This window comes from Thamnophis elegans, chromosome 8 (assembly GCF_009769535.1).
Source record: "Thamnophis elegans isolate rThaEle1 chromosome 8, rThaEle1.pri, whole genome shotgun sequence".
Taxonomy (NCBI): Eukaryota; Metazoa; Chordata; class Lepidosauria; order Squamata; family Colubridae; genus Thamnophis; species Thamnophis elegans.
The window spans coordinates 1606611-1632689 of NC_045548.1; positions in this window are offsets into that span (position 1 = coordinate 1606611).

The following is a 26079-nucleotide window of genomic DNA, read 5'->3' on the forward strand; positions in this document are numbered from 1 at the left end:
TCCAAAATTTTACTGGGCTTCATCGTGTTTTCCAAGTGCTTTATATCTGTGTAAAAGATGTCCTTTGCACAGCACTAGTCACACAGCATGTACAACTTTTCTGTGCCACTTCATTGACCTTTCTGAACTTTTCTTCCACTTCAAGAATAGATGATAGATGCTTATTGTGTGTTGCAGTGTCACAATTGGCTGATGCCTCCTCATTTTTATACAGACATAATGAATTCAGGATAAGCATTTATTTCTGGGTTGTTTTATGGCTTACAGTGCATCAGATTTTCCTCACAGCATAACCCAGCATAACAGATATAGCACCCTTGTGGACCTTAATGGGGACACTAAAGAGACAGGTCAAGGTAGTTGTGATAATGATAGCAATAGCAATAGCAGTTAGACTTATATACCGCTTCATAGGGCTTTCAGCCCTCTCTAAGCGGTTTACAGAGAGTCAGCATATTGCCCCCATGATGACTCAAATAAGCAGGGGATCATGGTCCAAAATGAAGAACTTTCTTCGGAAAGGCGAAATGGGGAACCAGGTATCACACATCAGTCGCACAAGAAGAGCAAGGTATGAAAAAAGAGAAGTCACCTTCTGGTTGGTGATTCAATTGTAAGGGGTGTAAATTTAGGAAAGGATATGGAAGTTTTAAAAGAGGTCAGGTGTCTGCCAGGTTCTGCTGCCAGCAGAGTCAAGAAGCTATTCTTAAGATATATTCTTAAGATAGTCAACTGCCAGAGGACTGAAAAAGAGCTGATGTGGTTCCCATCTTCAAAAAAGGAAAAAATAGATCCAGGAAAGTACAGCCCTATCAGCCTGACCTCAATACCAGGAAAGATTCTGAAAAAGATAATCAAGCAACGAATTAGAGAACACCTAGAGGTAAACAAAGTAATAGCCAAAAGCCAACACGGGTTTGTCAAAAACAGATCATGCCAGACTAATCTTATTGCATTCTTTGACAAAGTGACAAAATTAGGAATGCCATCGATATAGTTTACTTGGATTTCAGTAAGGAGTTTGATAAGGTAGACCATAACCTACCATTAGGTAAAGTAGAAGAATGTGGGTGAGACAGCATCACCACCAGATGGATTCATAACTGGCTGACCAACCGCACTCAACGTGTAGTCCTTAATGGAACTGCAACTACATGGAGGGAAGGATGCAGTCAGTACCCCAAGGCTCTGTTTTAGGCCCAGTACTCTTCAACATCTTCATCAATGATTTGGATGAGGGAATAAATGAGGAACTCATCAAATTTGTAGATGACACCAAGCTGGCAGGAATAGCCAACACTCCAGAAGACAGGCTTAAGATACAGACGGATCTAGACAAACTTGAACATTGGACACTCTCTAATAAAATGAAATTCAATGGTGAAAAGAGTCAGGTTCTACATTTAGGCAAGAAAAATGAAATGCACAGATACAATATAGGTGGTGCCTTGCTCAATAGTAGTAACTGTGAGAGGGATCTTGGAGTCCTAGTGGACAACCATTTAAATAGGAGCCAGCCATGTGCAGCAGCTGCCAAAAAAGCCAACACAGTTCTAGGCTACATAAACAGAGGGATAGAATCAAGATCACATGAAGTATTAATACCACTTTATAATGCCTTGGTAAGGCCACACTTGGAATACTGCATTCAGTTTTGGTCACCCCGATGTGGAGACTCCAGAAAGAGTGCAGAGCAACAAAGATGATTAGGGGACTGGAGACTAAAACATATGAAGAACAGTTGCAGGAACTGGGTATGTCTAGTTTAATGAGAAGAAGAAGGACTAGGGGAGACATGATAGCAGTGTTCCAATATCTCAGGGGTTGCCACAAAGAAGAGGGAATCAAGCTATTCTTCAAAGCACCTGAGGGTAGAACAAGAAGCAATTGGTGGAAACTAATCAAGGAGAGAAGCAACTTAGAACTGAGGAAAAATTTCCTGACAGTTAGTAGAACAGAGGTTTAGAGGTTTAGAGGTTTATTGGGATTTATATGCCGCCCTTTTCCCTGAGGGGACTCAGGGCGGCTTACAACCACAGGGGAGGGGAAGTGCAAGGTCAAAACAAACAATTAGTGAACAAAAGAAAAATGATAAAACACAACTTTCATTCAGCAATCAAACACTCGGGCGGGTGATTGGAAACCTATTCCCAGGCCTGCTGGGAGAGCCAGATCTTGAGGGCTGCGCGGAAGGTCTGGATCGTGGTGAGGGTGCGGATCTCCATGGGGAGCTCGTTCCATAGGGTCGGGGCAGCAGCAGAGAAGGACAATTAATCAGTGGAGCAAAATTTGCCTCCAGGAGTTGTGAATGCCCAACACTAGAAGTCTTTAAGAAGATGTTGGATAGCCATTTGTCTGAAATGGTATAGGGTTCCCTGCCTAGGCAGGGGTTTGACTAGAAGACCTCCAAGGTCCCTTCCAACTCTGCAATTGCATTGAATTGTAAGTTACAACTCAAGAATTCCAGCAAGTTCTTTACTTTGAAACAGTCACTACTGTACATGGCAACAAAACCCTTCATTTGTTGTTCAAACTCTTATAGTGGAAAAGGCTGGAGGTTTGCTGCTTTTGTAAAGGTGGGGGTATCCTTGTTTTTGCAATCAGTGCTAAATTTCTTGGTGTGAAAATGAATTCACGCTACATAATGTCAAAAGAAAACAAAGTCATCAATGCATGCAGGTGATTGCTGAGGAAAGTCTCTACATTCCTTTTGCCCTTCATACCCTTGAGAATCGATATGTCCAAATAGTATAATCCCTTTAGATTTATCTGAGATTTAGGGATTGACTAGCTAGCTCTTATTTGAGATCAAGTCTTTAATAGAAAGTTGTTTTACTTATCTGAAGGACACTTTACATTGATGTTAAAGCATGACAAAAATGACCGTGCAACTGGAGGATAATGTGGTATATGGCCATATAGTAGTTCCAGCAAAGGTTAGTAAATCTTAAATAAAGATAATAACAAACCCTCCTGCAATCTAAACTATAGCTTTATTCTGTACATCGAATTTTGTTTGCGCTTGGAAATCACTTCTAGATTTTGTGCTTGACACAGGACAAAAATGAAACTCTGATTTTGGGATTTCCTGATTAGATAAGTTATAGAAATGGCTAGTATATATTGAGCATGCAAAAATAAAAAAGTTAAGGTTGTCACATTATTATTTTTATTCTACTGTGCTGAAAAGTTGGAAGGAATGCCTTTTTTTCCTCTTCACACATCTCTCTTCCACTTTTACCCCTTCCCCACTTTTTCACTCTCTTTGATAGATTTAATAAAAGTAATAATAACAAAAGAACTCTAGTTTTACTCCCCCACAAAAAAAAAGATAAGCAGCTGTCAATAAAACCACATGAGATTAACAGCTAAAGCTTGCCAAAAGAGGAAAAGTTGCCATAAAAATAAACAACAAAAGTATTGCCAATAATTGGTGCTGAAATATGGAATGAGATCACATGCCCCATAAAAGGAAATTCTTTGCTGAATCACACCAGGAGAATAATTCTTCAGACAAGTTGCTCACCCCGTTATATTGTCTGGAGAACTTTTATCAAATCATCATCATTAGTAATATACATAACTTGAGGCAGCTGTCAAGTAAACGAAATGGAGGTGTTCATGAGATAGTAAGAGCCGAGGTGGCGCAGTGATTAAATGCAGCACTGCAGGCTACTTCAGCTGACTGCAGTTCAGCAGTTCGGCGGTTCAAATCCCACTAGGCTCAAGGTTGACTCAGCCTTCCATCCTTCCGAGGTGGGTGAAATGAGGACCCGGATTGTTGTTGGGGGCGATATGCTGACTCTGTAAACCGCTTAGAGGGGGCTGAAAGCCCTATGAAGCGGTATATAAGTCTAACTGCTATTGCTATTGCTAATCTCACCGGCTCAGGGTTGACTCAGCCTTCCATCCTTCCGAGGTGGGTGAAATGAGGACCCGGATTGTTGTTGGGGGCGATATGCTGACTCTGTAAACCGCTTAGAGAGGGCTGAAAGCCCTATGAAGCGGTATATAAGTCGAACTGCTATTGCTATTGCTAATCTCACTGGCTCAAGGTTGACTCAGCCTTCCATCCTTCTGAGGTGGGTGAAATGAGGACCCGGATTGTTGTTGGGGGCAATATGCTGACTCTGTAAACTGCTTAGAGAGGGCTAAAAGCCCTATGAAGCGGTATATAAGTCTAACTATTGCTATTGCTATGAGGAATTGAGCCCAACTGGAAAACTGTTTTTCTTTTGGAATAGATTTCATGCAGTCAGTGGGGTGAAAAAGGGACACGTTTCCAGTATGATAACGATGTAAAATGCACACAGTTGTATTAACCATGTAATAATATAGATATAATTTAAGAAGAGCAGGAACATGAGATCTGTTATCAAGGCTTCCTTTCCTTTTCCTTTCTTTTTCTTTTATTGCTGCTGTTACCACTGGAGGACAATTGAGGGAGAGGTCTTATGGTTTATTTCTCATCTGGGTTCAATTATGTTCCTCCAAGGTCACACTGCACTTGGCTCTTTAATAACAGGGAGATCCGTCAGAGTAAAATATTCCTATGATGGTTTGACTGTTTAACAAAACGTATATCCATTTTAAAAATAAAAAAATAATATAGCCAAAAGCTCATTCTGTTAGTATTGTATTATTACAGGGGGGTTTCCCCCCCACAATGCTTCAATTGCAGTCAATATTTTTGCATTCTTTGCAGTGGTGGGATTCTAATAATTTAACAACCGGTCCTCTGCCCCAATGACCATCTGGGTAGGTGGGGCTCGGTGGTCATGTGACCATGTGGGCATGGCCAACTCAAGGTCACTCAGGTCGATGGGCACTTCGCCTTAGCTGTGACAATGTAATAAGGGTTAACCAGAGAGACAGTTTCTGTAAGGAGGTCAATAAAGATCAGGCTAGAAACAACAACAGAATGTTTCCTTCCTGCCTTCCTTACAGGATTAGCAATAGCAATAGCAATAGCAGTTAGACTTATATACCGCTTCATAGGGCTTTCAGCCCTCTCTAAGCGGTTTACAGAGTCAGCATATCGCCCCCAACAACAATCCGGGTCCTCATTTCACCCACCTCGGACGGATGGAAGGCTGAGTCAACCTTGAGCCGGTGAGATTTGAACAGCCGAACTGCAGAACTGCAGTCAGCTGAAGTAGCCTGCAGTGCTGCCTTTAACCACTGCGCCACCTCGGCTCTTGCAAAGTGGGAAAAAACAAAAGGAGATTTCTTCCAACAACCGGTTCTCCAAACTGCTTAGAAAGTTAACAACCGGTTCTCCCGAATAGGTGCGAACCGGCTGAATCCCACCACTGATTCTTTGCTATAATAGCCTACAACAAAAAGAGACCACCCCTCCCCAAAAATACAAAGCAGTATTTCTTTCTCATACTCTAAAGCAGTGATGATTAATCTTTTTGGTGCTGAGTGCCCAAAGCACATGTTACCCCCAAACCCCAAAATGCAATGCGAGCACCTCTCGCATGCACCCTGACCCATGCATGCACCCCATCCCCCTGCATTCACGCACATCCCCATGCATGCACACTGCCCCCCCCCTGCTTATTTTTGGCTTCCAGGTTGGTGCAGGAGGCTTTCTAGGTGCAAAACGGAGTGTGGTGTGTGTGTGTGTGTGTTTGTGTGTGTGCGCGCACAAATGCCCAAAATGCAATGCGAGCACCCCTGTGCATGTGCCCCACCCCACGTGCATGCATGGCAGATACCCAAAGACCAGCTGGCCAGCAGGAGGCACATGCGCATGAGTGGTGGAGCTGGGCTGGGTCAACAGCTGGAGTGCCCTCAGAGAGGGCTCTACAAGGCCACCTGTGGTACGCATGCCATAGGTTCACCATCACGGTTTTAAAGTGTTAGAAACCCAATTTGGTTATGCCTACTTTGTGGTGATGGGAATATGAATTGCTAGGGCTTCTGTTTTTAAGGGGTTTTCTTACAGATACACAACCTCTTGGTGTCTACTAGTATTAGAGCTTAGAAATACAGACCTGTTCCACCCAATGGTCTTTCATGTTAGGTTTCTAACTCTACCTGCCAAAGGCCAAATTACAAACTGATCTTTAAAACACCTAAGTATAGTGACAGTGAAAACCAAAATAATTTTCTAGTATTGCCAGTGGAGAACTGGTAACTTCCATTTTTTTTAGGCTTGAAGAATGTCTTCTATACACCAACACCATCTATTGACATTAGAAATATTCAGAGCTGTTGTCAATAGGATTGCCATATGCAAAGATAATAGTTAATAATTGGAATCGTGTTTATTTTTTGCTTGTAATAGTATAGCGTGATATGCTATTCAAGGAGTGTACTCGTATTAGGCCACATAGCTGCACATGAACAAAGGTTCATTAAATAAAAGAATTGCCCTGCTAAAAGCTGTAGTTGCTAAAATGCAAATATGCAGTTTATGGGCTAATCTCCCTATTAGTACTGATCTTCAATGTACACTGGAGGCGAAACATATGTTTTCCCCCAAACTTTATATATAATACCAAAGTACTGTATATCATGCAAATGGTATGGTATGTATCCATAATTGATAGAACTCTTTGAATTATTGTAATATTCTCTATGTTTATCTTGTTCAGAATTTTCTGTTCTTTTTTTTTAGCCATCTAAAGAGAGCACATATCCTCATAGTTATAGTTATAGTTGCGTTTATTTATAGGCCGCCCTTTTCCCTGAGGGGACTCAGGGCGGCTAACAACTTGTATGGGAGGGGAAGACATACAATAACATAAAAACACAATATATGATTAAAATCAAACAACATTCATTCAACATTCGGGTGGGGGCAGATTATAGTCTTTACCGCCAGGCCTGGCGGGATAGCCAGATCTTGAGGGCTGTGCAGAAGGTCTGAAGGGTGGTGAGGGTACGAATCTCCACGGGGAGATCGTTCCAGAGGGTCGGAGCTGCTACTGAAAAGGCTCTCCTCCGCGTAGTTGCCAGCCGGCACTGGCTGGCAGATGGCACTCGGAGGAGGCCTAATCTGTGGGATCTTATGGGTCGAGAGGAGGTGATTGGCAGGAGGCGGTCTCCCAAGTATGCAGATCCACTACCATGAAGGGCTTTGTAGGTAGTAAGAAGCACCTTGAAGCGCACACGGAGATCAACAGGTAGCCAGTGCAGCTCGCGGAGGATAGGTGTTATGTGGGTGAACCGAGGTGCACCCACAATCACTCGCGCGGCCACATTCTGGACTAGCTGAAGCCGCCGGATGCTCTTCAAGGGCAGCCCCATGTAGAGCACATTGCAGTATTCCAGCCTAGAGGTCACGAGGGCGCGAGTGACTGTTGTGAGAGCCTCCTGATTCAGGTAGGGCCGCAACTGGCGCACCAGGCGAACCTGGGCAAATGCCCCCCTGGTCACAGCCGATAGATGGTGATCAAAACTCAGCTGTGGATCCAGGAGGACTCCCAAGTTGCGGACCCTATCTGAGGGGTATAAGTTTTGTCCCCCCAGCCTGATTGATGGTACGGTGGTCAAATTGTTGGGAGGAAAACACAACAGCCACTCGGTCTTGTCATAAGAAGCACCGATTAAGATTGGAGCTCTTCCGGGTCTTAAATTTTGCAAGCAGCCATGATCCCATAGTTCTTGCCAACTAAGAAATAGTCCAATAAGGCAGAGGAGCCTAAGGACATTGTAGCTCCTTTTTTTTACATTCATTAAGGAGGAAAAAAAGTTTACATATCATATTCTCAATAGGAAATGCAAACCAAGGTGTTATATGCCAACTCTTACTCCCTTATCAGCAATTGCATGAAAATAACAACAACAGCAGCTTTACATGTGAAAGGATCGGATGCTGGTTAGTTTCCCCTCTCACTTGTTACAAGGGAAATTTCATATGTACTATGCAGTGGTGGGTTTCAAAAATTGTTCGAACCTACTCTGTGGGTGTGGCCTCCTTTGTGGGAGTGGCTTGCCGCCCATGTGACCGGATGGGAGTGGCTTGCTGCCCATGTGACTGGATATGAAGATGCCGACGACACTTGTCAGAACCACCTTAAATTACCTCACACACAGCACTGGCATGCATAAGAATAGGATGTAAACTTGTTTTTTAAAAGGCATCTTTGGTTTGCGTTAAAACAACTTCAACACACGCAATGTTCTGATTGCACCACAAACGCAGGAGTCATCCTTACCTTTCACAGAGGCACTGAGTTTTATAAATAGGAGCATGATAGTGTAGAATAATCATATCCAAGGACCAGTGGTGGGTTTCAAAGTTTTTTGGAACCTCTTCTGTAGGTGTGGCCTGCTTTCCGGGTCCACTGGTGGAACCTCTTCTAACTGGTTCGGTAGATTTGACGAACCGGTTCTACTGAACTGGTGCGAACCGGTAGGAACCCACCTCTGGTACTATATGTCTGAAATGTTGAGAAATCATGGATCAGTCTCATAAATCTAATTTCCTTCATTAAGGTACATAAAAGTGATCAGAGATTAGGATTAAAATCTCTGGTTTGGATATGTGCAGTGATGACAGCACTTGCTAACCTTGTCAGGTTTTCAATCCTAAACAGAGGGGACTTGGTTAGGGACACAGATAAATTTCAGTATTGTAGACTAGTCTGACATTCAAAAACCATTCTGCAAGAAGATAGCGAAACATTTACATATTCTTGCTAAGATTTTGGCAGAAAGTTGGACATCTTTACTTTTAGAATTGTGAGAATTGTAATGGGCTTTTTTTAACAAAGTGAATGTCGAGAGTCTTTTATTGAAAGTGGAAGATGCCGGCTGGGGAGTTCTGGGAGTTGAAGTCCATTTATCATAAAGTTGGCAAGATTGAGAAACACGGCCTTAGATGACCAAGTCCAGATCTATAAAGCTTCCCTTTTCTCTGAGAATTGCCATACTATTCAATAGGTAGCTAACTTTAGTATCATGAAAGGGGGGCAGTACAGTATTGGCCTTGTTTGTTGCCATATTTAACAATTGTTTAACTTTTAGGGATGAGAGTGCTACATGTGTGATTTCTCAGCCGCTAAAAGGTATTGTCGATTTTGACTCATAGGAAATACTGATTGGGAAATAGTTTGCCAACAATATTTATGGGCTGACCTCACCTTCCTGACTCAACATTTATAGACCCCCAAGGACCACTCTCCATAATGCACACAGAGCTCTGGTCTTGCTCTTCATGCACTTTTCAGTCAAAACCAAGGTAGCAACAGCCAAAGAACCTCAATGTAGAAATCTGGTCAAATCTGTTGACATCTGCTGGTCTTCCTCACAAGGAAGAAAAAGAATTAAAAATCCAGGCATTTTCCTTGATTAAACCTGTAAATTTCTTTTTGAAGTTCCACTTTTTTCCCATTGTGCTTTCAGTTTAACTGCTTCATTCCTAATTGTAATTTGGCTCCAAGTGTACATTTAATTATTTGATTTTTTTCAGCCTATTTCTGAACCTCAAAAGGCTTCTTTAAGTGGCTTATGATTGATTAATACAGTTGTTCTATTTAATAAAAACAAGATTCTCCCAGCCACTTTATCAACTGCCCTCTCATTGGCTTACCTCTCTCTCACTGCTGTAGCAAATGCATTGAGTCATATTTGCCCTGATTGAAGTTTTCTTTCTCTCAGTCTCTCTTTTTTCTTTCCTTCCTTTCCTTCCCACCCAATTACCTATTCTGTATTAGGATTCTATCTGGTCCACTTTATTTTGCCTATGAAATTCTGTCAAAGCAGCATTTGTCCTCTATATATGAAAAAATAAAGCAGTTGCAATTGTGACCCAAAGAAAGAGACAAATAGATTCATTTCTGCTCCCTTCAGTATTCTGCCAGGCTGAACTTCCAATAACCTTGGGCACAAGATCTGAGATCTTGCAGCTAAGGAGCTTGTCTGCTGTGCAAACACCAGAATGCTCTGGAACAATGTTGCTTAATCTTGACAACTTTAAAATGTGGGGACTTAAACTCCCAGAATTCCCCAGCCAAAGCCCCCAGAATTCCTTTGCTGAAGAAGAGTCTATACATCTCATGCCAAGGTAGAGAAACAGTGTTATCACGTGGTCCATTATCTCTTTCTCTTCCCCCTTCCCAAAGAATCCTGCAATCCTTGTTTCTGAATATTCATATGCAGTTTAAGTTAAAGATGTGCCTAAGTTAAAGTTCTAAGTCTTTAACCTAGAAACTCTACAAGGTTAAATATTCTTGAGTAAGCTCCACTATTCCTTTCTGTGCCGTAATACCCCTTTTCAAAACTCTGTCCTCAATGGCTATGAATGCTGCTTACTTGGCATGCTGAAGGATCTTTAAAACAAGGCTTCAAGTTGACCTATTTTCATCTTTATTTAGTTTTTAGAGGGGGGGAGGAACTCTTTGAATAGGCCCGTGGTTTTCTCTTCTCTCCGATGCTTTGCTTGCCTTTCTATAGCTGTTGTTGGCAACTGCGTGTCAAAAGAGGGTTACAGGGTGTCCCAGCACCCCTTTTCAAAAGACTTGAAGAAATGTTCTCCCCTCATCTTTGCCTTTAGTTGGGAATATGCCAAAAGCCTCGCTATTATGCTGAGTGGCTGAAAACACAGACTGGCCATCAATCTTCCCCAGCAGGGCAATTTGCTTAGCCAACTTTACAGCAAAATGATATCTAAAAGCTCCAGCCCCATTTCTTTTATTGTATTTTGCATGTGTGCACAGACACACTCATTTTACAACCTTCATAGTATTTATGGTGATAACAGGCTCCCAGATTTTCAGGTTGGGAGGGAGCCTGTTGGATTTTATTTTTAAAAAAATAATTTTGCTTTGATGATCATTGTTCCTCATAAAAGTGACAGATTTCGAAATGGCCCAGAAACTCTTTGTGTGAAGATTTAGTGACGGCTGGGAATAAAAAGCAAGAGTTTTGCCATTTTTTACAATACAATGCAATACTTTGTTTTTTTCAGAGCACTTACTATGGATATTTTCTGTACTTAAAAAGGGTGCAGGATTCAAACAAATAAAAAAAATCACTGGCCATGACAAAGTGATTGAAGTTCCTTTTAATGTCCATTTTGGTTTTTAAAAAACCGTAACCTGCAAATGCTTCAGAGAGTCTCGCTGCTAATATATATATATATAATCTTTATGTTCTATATTTTGTCCTCACTTGATGTCATGGCCATGATTGTCTCAAGCTCTGTGTAATAATTATATAGAGTAATCCCCATTTTTTAAAAAATAACTCAAGGAAAAAAAGGTATTTTATTCTTCTTCCTCTTACCCCAAACTTCTCATCCACATGACTCCTGATATTTCAAGTCACCTATTTTAGCTACCAGAAAAAGAAAAGCAAAATAAAATTTTTGTAAGTGTTTTACATAATTGATTTACCCTATGATCCTGGATGTTCACAGCAAGTGTGGTCAATTGACAATAGGCATATGGCTGATCTGATCATAATAAACTGAATTGAAATGGCCAAAGGAACCACAAATTTGTGCCATATAGTTTCTCTCTAGGTTGTGAAGTAAATTCAAAGGGTTAGAGCAGTGTTTCTCAACCTTGGCAACTTGAAGATGTCCGGACTTCAACTCCCAGAATTCCCCAGCCAGCGAATGCTGGCTGGGGAATTCTGGGAGTTGAAGTCCAGGCATCTTCAAGTTGCCAAGGTTGAGAAACACTGGGTTAGAGCTTATTCCGTGACATTGTGGCACATTTTTGTTGCTTTTATTATTATTGTGCTAGCTAGCTAGCTATGGATATTTTAGCCATGTCATATGATTACAGTTACTCTTCCTTTATGAGGATAATCTTATGATTTTCAAAAACCTTTGTAGAGCATGATATCAGTGAGTGCTTGGAAACATAATGCGCACACCCAGGGGTTGATGAGTTCCCTTCCCCTCTCGATCTGTGTGGCTGTTGGCTATTTTTAAATGCTTGTATTGTACTTTTGTCTTTCCCTTTCCCCCTTGGGTTGTTCGCCGCCGGGAATAGGGCAGCATATAAATAAAACAAAACCTCAAACCACACCCACATGGAGTCCGGGAGCATCATCAAAATTTATCAAAATTAAATGGCTAGAATCTTTTGAGATCTTAAAATCTTACACAATTTTTATTCCTTACCCATACATCGTGTATGATTTTGAAGTTCATGAGATGTTTGCAACTTTGTGAGATTACAACCATTTTAATGTTTACTTTGAGGTCCTTATCACAAACTTGCACAGACTATCAGTTTTTTTTAACTAGTCCAATTTCTCAGATGATGTTTATTTGCACATTATCTCATTTATTTACAAGTTTATAGTCAAAACTGTAACAGAACCTAGTGTCTTAAAATATGATGGGTGATGAAATATAAACAGCATTGAAAATATGGTATAACCTTCTCAGCAAGGCAAATATATGTTCACATTCAAAACAAAGATAAAGACACATGGCTCCAGGAACATACAAATCCATTCCATGTATTTGCATTTCAAACATCAATTTTTATCTTGGAATTCAAAATTGGTATGCTTTGAAGCATCAGTAACTTTTGGTATATTTGGCAGGCGTCAAATATTAACACTTATCAGTTGTCAGTCTTGAGTTCTCTAAATACCACTGGATTATGCTAACAATCACATGAATTAGGGAAAGCTAAGCATCATTATCTGTCAACCATTCTGTATTGTATGTATGAAAAGCAATTTCAGGTTAATTGTTTAATACCCAAAACAAATTATCACTTAAATCTTAAGTATCGTAAGATATTCGATAAAAAATATGTGAACTTCTGGAAAACTCTAAACAATCTGAATAATCTTTGAAAGAAATTGAAACTTTTTGCCAGTTTGGTTTCAGAAAAATTCCTGGGAGTAAAATTATTTCATTGCTCCAAATGTTTCTTTTCAGACTTATGATTTCTGCTAGTAATCTGTGATATTGATTTTCAATTATGAAGTAAAATTAAGAGAACTTGTGAAGAATCAGAATGTTAGCAACCATTGTTCCATTCCACCATTCATCAAAGGGGCTGGAAAAAAATTAAATATAATTTTGTGCGTCTGAATTGACTTATCTTATCATTCAAGTGGAATTGGCCTTTGAACTAACATCTTTGGTATCTTAAAGCAAACAGGGGGTTAATATGAATATTAGTCTCTATCTCAGGAATTTTCATACATTTTGAAACAACAGATGCGACTTTTTGGGTGAATAGTGGTATTTCGGGGACAAGCTCAAATTGTTATGGACATTGGACATAATGGCTCTAAAAAAACCAAACTATTGAAAAAGGGAGAAAATGTTCTATTCATCCATCTTGAAAAGGCCTTCTTTGGTGTACTGTGCATGTCTCCAAATACACTGCCAGCAAACCAGTACTTCTTTGTGGCAAAACAAAGAAATATGCTGACTATCACAGCTTCAGCAAGATTCAGTGACACGGACAAACAAGGGAGAAGCCATTGAATTAAAGGAGCCTGGGAAAATGCCAGCGAGTGGACAAGTATACAGAGGTTCTATCAAAGTAATAAATATTGCTATCACAGGTTGTGCTGATTTCAGTTGTGTAGATTCATCCACCTATTCACTAATGCAAATTTCCTCAATAAGATTGAACGCTCAGGCAAAGGCTAGATGAAATAAGATAAAGGCAAACAATGCAAAAGATTTTTCCAAATAATTTTTCTGGATATTATGAGCCATATTTGCATGAGTCAGTGAACAGAGCATCTAGATATGCAGTCATATAAAATAAAGAACAGCTAAGCTATATTGTTTGTCAGTGATAAGGTTGAGACATTTACTGAACAGTAGAGTGTGAAAATTGGTTCTGATTCAATCCAATTGACAATTTCAACCATGTTTCTAGTTAGAATAGATTCAGAAAATTGAGTCCATTGGATTTATTGCTTCAGTTTGAAACATGAAATTGGGTGATTTTCTATCATCACTGAAGCAGCATTGAATTGACTCAACAATCTGATTTGCATTGTCATTCTGATTTAGAAAGATGGTTTGAAGATTTGATTGAATCAACTTCAGATCAGATCTCTGAATTGAATCTTTGCATAGCTCGGTCTGAGGACACACCTCTGACACTCAGTTATAGAAGAAGATATGAAGCAATTATATTACCAAATGTGCTAGACTCTTACTTTTTGTGCAGACAATGTGCCACCATACATCTTCTCCTAGGCCACTTCAATATTTTGATATCAAAAAGCATCTTGGTATGTTTAAAGGTAGGGTAATCTCCTTCACTTATCATATAGCCCAAGTACTGGACAATACATTTTCAACCAAATATTTTATATTTAAAGAGGGAATGATTTGAAATTTGCACTTTGAGATTTTAGGGTAATGGATCTCAACTAACAGAGGGCACTTAATGATATATGTAAAATGCTGAGGGTGGGGGAGGTTCTTCACTGGGAATTGGGACTCCATTCCCTGTTTTCCTCTCCTTAGTCATATTTTTTAAAAAGTCGAGAAAGGGAATGAAGTCCAAAGCAATATGACGCTTGCCACCCCCCCCCCAAAGTATAGAGTTTAATATGCTGACCAATCTCATGGGACACTGCCAGTATTGATATCAGACAGCCACAAGCCATACTACTCATCCCCCTCTGCTCAACTCTTCATGAATGGAAATGATGTTGAAACACTTGTATGTCGTCTGAAACAGTCCCTGAAGCAGCGTAAAAGCTTCTAAATCTGAATGGATTTGGTGTACTGAAGGATCTCTTAGCTTCAGTTCACCACTCAGCTTCAATAGGGTGAGAATGTGCATAATTATAATACGTCATCCCCAGAGGTGGGTTCCTACCAGTTCGCACCTATTCGGTAGAACCGGTTTGTCAAATCTACCGAACCGGTTAGAAGAGGTTCCACCAGTGGACCCGGAAAGCAGGCCACACCTACAGAAGAGCTTCCAAACTTTTTTGAAACTCACCACTGGTCCTTGGATATGATTATTCTACACTATCATGCTCATATTGATAAAACTCAGTGCCTCTGTGAAAGGTAAGGATGACTCCTGCGTTTGTGGTGCAATCAGAGCATTGCGTGTGTTGAAGTTGTTTTAACGCAAACCAAAGATGCCTTTCAAAAAACAAGTTTACATCATATTCTTATGCATGCCAGTGCTGTGTGTGAGGGAATTTAAGATGGTTCTGACAAGTGTCGTCGGCATCTTCATATACGGTCACATGGGCGGCAAGCCACTCCCATCCGGTCACATAGGCAGCAAGCCACTCCCACAAAGAAGGCCACACCCACAGAGTAGGTTCGAACAATTTTTGAAACCCACCACTGGTCATCCCCATGAGGAGAGATACTTTGGCGGAAGGTTAATCGGGGAGAATCTGAGTATTGCGGAACTGTAAAGCATATTTACAGAGAAAGAGGTTATAAAGAAATCTTGCATTGTTCAGCAATACTATTTCAAACTGCAACACCATTGGAATGTTCTTACACTTCCAAGCTGGTCAGCGAAGAAAGGAATTGTGGTTCCAAAAGGGTGCAAACAGGCATTAAGATCTAAAAAGTTACACTGAAAGCAATTTATAATATAGTTCAATATTGTAGCAATGAGCATACAGGGCTGTCGTATTATGTCATGGAGCTCAACCTAAACTGGCAGGTAGCTAGAGCACAGTTTTATCAGGTACGTAATTTATGAATGTGGCTCAGAGAAATCACACTTAGAAATGCATACTAGATGCTGTGATATCATTTTATCTTTATCTTAAAGGTCAGAATTAGAAGATACTGGAGCCGAATTGTCACCAACCCCACAATGTGGGTTCCAGTTTGATACCATAAATTAGCTAAAACATAAAATTTCTCCGTGAAGTCAAGAGAAGCGCATGCAATTTGTATATGAGATTTCTGTTTTCAATTAACTCTTGAACCATTTGATTATCACTTGGGCCTTTGGCTGATAAATGGAGCTTCTTCAGTGAGATGTGTTAATTAATTCATTTACATTCAGTGCTCTTAATGAAGACGAGGAGGCCAAGCAACACCTCTCTTAAGGCTAGCCAGACATCTGCATCATACGTGATGGGAAAAAAACCCTTCAGCCAGAAATCAAACCCCAACAACAATCCCAGCATGTAGTATTGCTGCTGTGAAATCCAGGATGAGGAGTTCTATGCTATTTTTCCAAAAGTAAATAATGTTATCTATCTATAGTTCCTGTATTACTGTCTTGTACTTCCCTTCTGCAAAACATCTACGCATTTCTTATTTCTTTAGCTAGCAATGTGAAGCTTTCTTAGTTAGATCCCTAGAGGTAGCAATAGCAATAGCAGTTAGACTTATATACCGCTTCATAGGGCTTTCAGCCCTCTCTAAGCGGTTTACAGAGTCAGCATATTGCCCCCAACAACAATCCGGGTCCTCATTTTACCCACCTCGGAAGGATGGAAGGCTGAGTCAACCTTGAGCCGGTGAGATTTGAACTGCCGAACTGCAGCTAGCAGTCAGCTGAAGTGGCTGCAGTACTGCACTCTAACCACTGCGCCAACTCGGCTCTAGGTAGTCCTTGAATGGATGTAGTCCTCCATTTTAAGACCATTCAGATCATTCAAAATTGAACAGTCATCTCTCAACAGAGAGTGAGTGATACAGCATCATCTATCTCCAGTCTACAACACAGGAGTCCTTTCGGCAGTTCCAAGAGGGCTCCACACTCATCTGCATTACTCAAGTGACCCTGAGGACAGAGATAAACTCCCAAGTGTCCTCAACAACTCTCTAAAACAGGGGTGTCAAACTGGCAGCCCATGGGTCAGATGTGTCATGCGCAGGTCACACCCATTCCAGTTCTGTGAAGGGAAAAAGGCTATTCATGCCTTTTATTTGAAAAAAAAAACAGGCCTGTTTTCACAAAAAACGGGCCGTTTTGGGGAGGTTTGCAGGGTGCAAAAACTCCCCCCCCTTTCGGAAAGCTCTTTAGTTAGAGTGATTGATAAGAATGACATTGATCAAGTGCTCTGCCAGCAGAAAGAAGTCTTAGGTGCTGCAGGTTGTCAGTGATTTCCTTCTCCAGTACATGGATAAATATACCTGGAAACATCTCCCTCCCTCCCTACTCTCTCTCTCTCCCTACCTACCTACTGTATTTCTCTTTCTCTCTATCTATCTACCTACCTACTCTCTCTCTCTCTCCCCCTACCTATCTACTGTATATATATCTCTCTCTCTCTTTCTATTTCTCTCTCTCTGTCCATCTACGTACCTACCTACTTACCTACAAACACTCTCTCTTCCTACCTACCTACTGTATTTCTCTCTCTCTCTCTCTCTCTCTCTCTCTCTCTCTCTCTCTCTCTCTCTCTCTCTCTCTCTCTCTCTCTCTCTCTCTCTCTCCCTAGCTATCTACTGTATTTCTCTCCCTTTCTCTCCTCTCTATCCCTCTATCTACCTACCTACTTTTTAAAAATTTGCCTCTTCAAAACCTTGGTGCATCTTATACTCCGGTGCGCCTTATACTCCGAAAAATACGGTAGTCTTAAGTCTCACTAAGAATTCCCAGGTAGCATTGCTAACTGGTACAACTGATATGCATAGTTCTTGCACATTCCAAGTCCATCAGCTATGTGAAGATTGATGTATCTTGGCGGGAGGAAATGCTATAATGTCTGTTATAATTAAGTGAGAAACTTTTAATTGCATAATTTGACAAATTAACCAGTCATGCACAGTTAATCTCTGGAGATAAGGAAGGAGACTTCAGAAAATAGTGTGGAGGATAATGCTGCAAGTCTTGGTGGCCATAGACTATACTTTTTGGAGTATAAGGCACACTCCCCCCCTAAAAGTGGGTGAAAATTGTGGTGCGTCTTATACACCAAAGTTTGCCAAAGCCCCACCCACCTGTCGGCCCCACCCTTCAGCCGTTTTCGGCCTCCACACATTGTATTTTCGGCCTCTGCATGCCCTGTTGTAGACCCATTCCAGGCTGTGGGGATCACCATACCAGGATCGTTGCCGCTGATTGCTATCTCCTCGTGTCGTGTTTTTGGCTTCTTCAACCAAAAAGGCAACATGCAGAGGCCGAAAATGCAACAGGCAGGCACCAAAAATGTGACACGCGGAGGCAGCGATGAGCAGCGATGTGTTGTGGCAATCCTGGCAGACTAGAACATCTGCTTGGCAGTATTCCGGGAGGCTGATCCAAGAACAAATGATGGCACTCTGCCCCTCTCCCTTCTTCTAAGTCCCGAGAAGAATCCCAAAGGCCAAGGTTCGTAAGTCTGTGTTGGGTGAGGTGGCTGCAGATGGATGGGGGAAGGGCATAAGCACCAGCTTGAAACAAGTGGTAACTTTGCAATCTCACCCCCTCCAGATCACGGTGTAGTCCAAAACAACAGCCAACAACAGTCCATAGGTGGTATATAGGTGATATGCGGGGGACTGTCTTATCTTCCCCCTCTTCTATGGGCCTGCGAGGGTCCAAGGTCTGGGGGTGGCTAGAATGGGTCAAAAGAGAGGGGGGGGTGCATTGGTATATAAAAAGTTGAATCCCCACCCGTATTTCTGCCATCCTCCATCACTCCTTCCGCAAAACAATGCACCACAAATACACAGTGGGTGACAGCGGCAGATAGTAATGGGAAGGCGGTAAGGAGGCCTGGTGTTTTAAGAAGCCAGGATCAAAGCAGCCTGAGTATGGATAAACAAAAAAACCGCAGCGGTTCAACCACCAATCAGCTGCTTGTGTTGAGTCAGGCGATGATAATGTGCTGAAGCTGACCAGGCTGTTTGCTATTTGCTGCAAGGAGCCTAGCCAGATGAATACTGATGGATGCTGGTAGGCAGAGGCAGAATTTCTTTTTCTTCTTCCCCAAAAACTAATGTGTGGCTTATATTTGGGTAAATGTTTTTTATTTGAGTATTTTTGACCTTTGCGGCTTCTACGCAGTAATAATAAATATATGATCTCATTTAAGTAAAAGCCATTTTACCGGCACAAAGCATAGGCGAGAGAGAGAAATTTGTATAGGTTCACATAATTCTTAAAACTTTTAGGAAAAGAGCACCCAAAATAAGTGGAATTTTAAGCAGCCATTAAAACACCTGTCGTGATACAGCCATAGGCAGATCAGCTGGGAAAGAGTTCCACAAATGCAGACCAGCAGTGTAAAAAATCCTCCTTTCTTATATCTATCGACTTCACAGTCGTTAAATGCGAGCCTGCATATGAAAGCTGATTTTTAAAATGGGAGCAAATTCATTTAATCCAAGAGAGGAGAACCCACAATTCATTGGCTGCATGCAATCCCCTCCAAGACTTTGATGTGGCCTCTAGAATTGTCTCCTACTTTAATGCTATATTTCTTGCAATGCAATTAAAAATTTGCTGTCAACTTTCTGGAGAGCTTTGGGCACTGGTTTACCACCAGAATATTGACATTTTATCTTCACCTTAGCCCACTTCCTAAGCAAAACTATCTATACCACCCCCTAAACGAAAAGGGCTTCCTTGACACTGCCACAGAAATACGGCTTGTCTCACAATTACATTTTCTTTGAAATTCCCTCTCTTTTCTCAATTCCTACATGGCCACTGAATCTCTAAAGCACCACTGATTGATGCTTCGTTTCCACCTGAAATACATCATCCTCAGCATCACTGTCTGTTGTAATATGGTTCCTTGTGTAGGTGTGTGTCCTCCATGGCCTAGTTCATATTAAGGCCTGCAGAGCCACGCTGAATCACACAGGAGACAACTGGCTCCGAGAAAGCCATAACATCCTGATAGTGAATAACATAACATTCTGAGATGTGCTCTACCAATGACGCCCAGGATTTGACCATATATAGAGAGAACTTTCCTGAAGCAGTAGATTAGAAATTGTACTTTTACAGGCTGTTTTTTATCACATGCTATTGCTCCTCCTGCCTTTGTTCTATCCCAATAAAAGGGGCTACCAGACCCCCAATCTGGGTCGCTCCATCCCAAGAAAATTTGTCTCCTGTCTTTTCTCAACATTGGCCTCATGGGCGAACAGCGGAAACTTCACAACTGTCCATCATTTTCCACATTTTAGCCCATCCTGTTAAGCAGAATGGGAGGGAGCGAAGTTGGAGTTGCTCTCTGCTGTTTTCAAAGGTAGCTGTAGTCATGCAGAAAAATCCCCCCCCCCACTTTCATGCATTCAGACATTCATTCATACATTTGCTAACAAGCATCCAAGCCAATGCTGGGGTTGCCTGTGATAGATGAGCCACACCCTGGCATTTTTAAGGATGGGCTGTTGACCTAAGCCAACTAATGGAGAGCCGAGGTGGCACAGTGGGTAGAGTGCAGTAGTGCAGGCCACTTCAGCTGACTGCTATCAGCAGTTCAGCGGTTCAAATCTCACCAGCTCAGGGTTGACTCAGCCTTCCATCCTTCCGAGGTGGGTGAAATGAGGACCCAGACTGTGGGGGCGATATGCTGACTCTGTAAACCGCTTAGAGAGGGCTGAAAGCCCTATGGAGCGGTATATAAGTCTAACAGTTATTGCTATTGCTATTGCTAATCCTGTGGTCCAGGGTGTTAACTTAGAAAAGCAAATGTTAAGACAGAGTGAGAGCCGCATATGTAGCAGAAAAAGGTGAACAAATATCCTACAGGTAGGGAAGCGGATGTAACATCTGGAGATTGGCAACTATTAGAAGCAGTCAAGAAGAGTTCCATTCAACTGCTAGGATCACAAGCTATGGTCTTGCTTGGAACTTTGCTGGGAACTCAATGCCGACTACCCTGTTTCCCTGAAAATAAGACCTCCCCGGATAATAAGCCCATCTGGGCTTTTGAGCGCATGTGCTAAAATAAGCCCTCCCCAAAAAATAAGCCCTCCATGAAAATATTGCAACACAGCAGCAGCCATGAGGTGACCAGGCTCGCCGCCTCCTGCACCACAAAAATAATAAGACCTCCCTGAAAATAAGGCCAAGCACTTTTTTTTGGGGGGGGGGTCAAAAAAATATAAGACCGTGTCTTATTTTTGGGAAAACATGGTAGGAAAGGTGACACCACACTGAAGCAATACTTCATCCCAATTAGGGTAAAAATATTATGAAAAAGGCAACAATTGTTTGCTATGTTATGTATTAAATGTATATAGTTATGCTAAAGGTTTTTTTTCCTACTTTATGATTGGTTAAGGCCCTGAATATAAATATAAATAACAGGCATATGCCTGCAGTTCCTCATTTCCATTTTTGAATGGAACAGCTCAATAAAAACTGTTGCAGCTATGTTGGCCTTGTTCTTGAACCCACTACACAATATGCTACTTTAAAGATTTTCAGAGTTTTGTTTTATATTGAGAATAATTGTTGCAATAAAGCATTGTGATTTTTTTTTTTTGCTGCATTGTGTTGTATCCAGTCTTGGGAGAGCGAAGAACCCCCAAAGGCTGTTGCATGTCTTCATCTAACTCTATTTCTTGCTCTAAAATGCAATAACAAAGATTCTGAATTTTGATGAAAGAGAATGGTATTTTTTTAACAGTTGAAGATCCTGAGGACTGCAGCAAGTATTACTGATGATCAGAAGCAATAGCAATAGGACTTAAACTTCTATTCTGGTGCAAAGTGCACACACAGCGAACTGGTACCAACCCATACAGGAAACCCATCCCTAAATCCATTAAAGCAGAAAGTTTCATTACGGCCAAATTAACACAAGGTCCCAAATTCAAAATCCTGCCTGATTCAACAAAGCCATAACAGTGGAGAGGTACAAAATAACCAGTGTGCATCTAATAAATGTCCCTCAAAGTTCTTAGTTTGGACTTAAGATCACTTAAATGTTCAAGCTTTGAGTTTTTAAAGTTTGTTTTTAAGACCTCATACTAATTTTTGTGTGACATAAAAATCATCCAGCTATGGGTTTTCAAAATGGATTCAAAAGATAAAAAATTCACAGGTTTTTTTTTAACACTTTGTAATCACTGCTTATTTCTGCTGAAATGCTTATACAACAAAATTCATTGACAGATGTCTGATGCTCTACTACTAAAATAATTTAGATTGTACAATTTCCTATAAATGTCTTCATTTGCCCTGATTTACTTTGAACTCCAGCAGAATGGTCCACCTCCTGTAGATTTATATATTCACCTGATGCATTTCTACTATTGTTATATATGTATAATTCTTTCTGTGTATATATTTAGATTGTGATTAATGCTAGACAAATGATTTTATGAATTAGAAAATAGAAAAACCATTGTTTCTTCTATAGCAACAAAAGAATGTCTATTTTGTGAAGATCAGTTGAAGTTTTAGCTTAAATGGGGAACAAAATACCTCTGACTGTTTAACACTAAGGTGGAAAACCCAGCAGTACAGATAGTCCTCAACTTATGACCATAATTAAGCCCAATGTTGCTACACGAGAAAACTAAGCGAGTTTCCCCCATTTTACAATTTTATTTTTGCTACAATTGTTAAGTAAATCATTGCAGCTTTTAAGTAGTAACGCGGCTGTTATGTGAATCTGGTTTCCCCATTGACTTTGTTTGCCACAAGGTTGCAAAAGGGGATCACATGACCCCGTGACTCTGTAACTACCATAAATAGGAGTCAGTTGCCAAGAATCTGAATTTTGATCATGTGACTATGGAGACAGGGTTAAGTGTGAAAAATGGTCATGGGCTACATTTTCAGTGCCGTTGCACCTTCAAACTGTCGTATGTCAATGGTACCTGTATATTTAATTTCCACCATATCATTCAAGGGACAAATCATATCAAAAGGTAGGGAATTTAGTAGGGAGGAAACCTATCATTTAATCAAATATTTGGTTCCAACCTCACCTTCCATTTGACTAGACTCATTCCAAGATCTCAAACAGAAGAGACAGTATTAGCTCTCGCTATCTTAATTCCCTAATGCAGTGTTTCTCAACCTTGGCGACTTTAAGTCCTGTGGACAAGTCCACAGGACTTTAAGCTATGCTGGCTGGGGGATTCTGGGAGTTGAAGTCCACAGGACTTAAAGTCGCCAAGGTTGAGAAACACTGCCCTAATGGTTAGTGATGGATGATGCAAAGCTGAAGCTATCAGTGATAAAAGAAGACCACGGCTTGGAGTAAGGGTGGGGGACAATTTGACTTATAGCCTGAAAACCAGATGTTCTGTATTAGATGTATGATTAAAAGCTCATCATTGATGGCTTATTAAAAACAAAACAAAAAAAGATTTCCTCAGAATTAAGCAACTTCTTCTTAGACTTATTCATCTACCCAGTCGTCTTTGAAGGCAGATTCTATGTAGGCTTCCACCCTGAACAACAGCTTTATTACCTCATCACATTTCTTTTGAAGTTTTTTCCCCCTAAAACTTGTTTAAAGAATAACTTGATAACAATGTAAAAGTATATCTGTGTGAAGGTTTCCATAAATTGCTCCTTATATGCTTCTGGTTATATAATGTAAGAACCACCATAAAAAGTCAATTCAAATGGTCATTTTCAAAACTTTGATGTGGTTAGTTCTGTGATCATCAGGAATAATGATCAAATACTTGAAGCATCAAAGATAAAGTCTTGTATATTTATTAGAAATATAATGGTTATATCTCCCATTACTTTTTAGTGGCATTTTTGAGAAAGAAAAGTATATTCTGTAGCACTAAAAGAAAACTACAAACAGATTAAGCTTGTTCAGGTATTTATTTGAATCAATATTTACCTATTTGAAAGGAGTCTTTACTGACATAGATGGATTTTTTAAGAAGTAAAAGTAATGTATAAAACATATCTACTCTCAAGTACCTTGAATAACAAAGATAAAATGGCATTGCATGATAAAGTGGATGCAAATTTTCAAAGAAACAATTACATTTACAACAAAGCGAGAAAATATGACAAAATCAATGCAGTTTAGCCCAAGCTCAGTTTTAAGAGAAAATTGGTACTAAATAGTAGTTTACAGATGGTATATAATTCTCTCAGTAAAAGTAGTTCCTGCTTAGCAATCATTTGCTAATGACCAAAGTTATGATGGTGCCGAAGAAATAGTACTTACAGTTGGTCCTCAAAGTTATAGTCCTTGCAGCACCCCCATAATCGTGTGATCAAAATTTGGGTGCTTGGCAGCCTGTTTTCATTTTACAACCATACTGTATGCTTCAACTCCCCATCTCTGTCCCTCTGGAAACCCTGAGTTCTACATGGTCATTTAATGAACTACCATGCTTCACATTTTATCATAGTTCTAATTTCCCTGTTTATTTACTGATGTTTTCTTATTTGATGTTCTACTTTTCTTCTTTTTTTGCCCTGTAATTTATTTTTTTCCTCCAATGTTTTAATACATGGAAAATTAGAAAAGAAATACTGATGAAAATGTCTCTTGTACAGTATATGCAGAAGACCATAGAAAGCTGGTCAAGGTGGTGCTTCAAAAGGGCTCAGAATACTTCTGATGTAAGTAGGAGGCATTCAGTGGCATCAGAAAACAAACTTAAAACTATACTTTGAATTGTTGCTCAAAGAGACATGTTCCTTTGAGACTTCCTTCAGCCCTGTTCAACTTTCAACTGCAATATGCAAGTCACCTTTACAGTGTAGGAAATTGAGTCAAGATGACAGAGATATTATAATGTAGACAATATGAAACATATGTAGAGCTGGACTAATGTGTAAAAGGTCATGGCATTTTCGTTTCTCACATGACATTAAAAAGGCCAAGCAAAATATCACCTTCTAGGATCAGATGTTTGCATCATAAATGGAACAGCTTCAGAAGTACTTTTTTTCTCCAAATGCCATATTACGCTCACAATTTATTTTTATTACTTTGGCTAATGTTTTAAATTTTGCCTTTTTTAAAAAACTGTGATACTTTTTTTTATACATGGCTAAGCAACATCTGAAAACTTGATGCATATGAGATCAATAAATGGGCAAATTTTTAGTGTTTTTGAATTTGTTGGTTAATCTGCTCATGGTATATAAAATAATAATTTCATATAATGGAAACAGATCGTGCTTATATTAAAAATCAGGCCTCATACTTGGGACTGAAGTGTCATAGACACTTTTCTTCCATTTCAGCTGGTACATTTGAAGGTATAAAAATTTGATTAGAGGTTTATTTAGAGTTACACTTTTTTAGGACTAGTTCATTAATTAATTTTAAAAAACTGATGTCCTCCTCTTTTACAAAGGCATTTTGATACATTCTTTCAAGGTCAAATTTTAATATTTTCAATATTTTGATAAAGATTTTCTGCTGTTTTCATGCTTTAATATATAGAAACACAATCCATGTTCTTTTTTTTACCCATATATCCCCCCACCTAAAAGTTTGATGTCACCCTCAGAATCTTTCTTTCACTGCGATGCCAAATTGTTTGTAAATAATGACTGCAAGATGTGAAATCAGAAGTAGAAACAGGATGATAAATGTTTCCAGCACAAACTGCCTATAGGAATATATTGATTTGCTAAACGACCTTGCTGCTTGTTTAAAGACTGCTGCGTTCCCTTACAATTGTGGCATTCAGTTAATGACCACCATAGAATTGTTAAAATCACATCCAATCCTGTGGGTGCCTCAACTTACCACTCTCCTGACTTACAAAAGAAATTCCAGGCTCCATTGTATTCATACATTAAGTGCTACTTTCATTTCAAAATGTAGTGAAACTGAACATGGCCAGGTTTAAGATGTTCCTCTAATGCACTACAAGTATCTTACTGTTTGGCAAGAGGTTGAATAAAATAGAAGCATAAGAAAATGAAAGAGCTCCTTGAGTATTTCAGAACACCGTGCCAAGCATTGAAATTCAAGCTCAATGAAACGTAACTTAGAGATGTACAAAGCGAACATGGTAAACATTTGAACAGATTTTTTTTAAAAAACATACACTTTCAAATTATCTTTGTATGAGAATTTTTGATCATGAATATGCTGGAGGAAGGCGGTAGAAGAACTATATTTTTTTCCCCCAGTACTCAATTGGCTTCTGCTGACAAGGTTGGAAATGAACAAAACGTAAATCCCCATCTTCTTTCTTTGTTTATAAGAAGTAAAAGAAAAAGCTGAAATCTGAAAATCTTAGCTCTGAGAAATAAGTACTGCGGTTGGGAACAATACAGGAAAATGTCTTGTTTA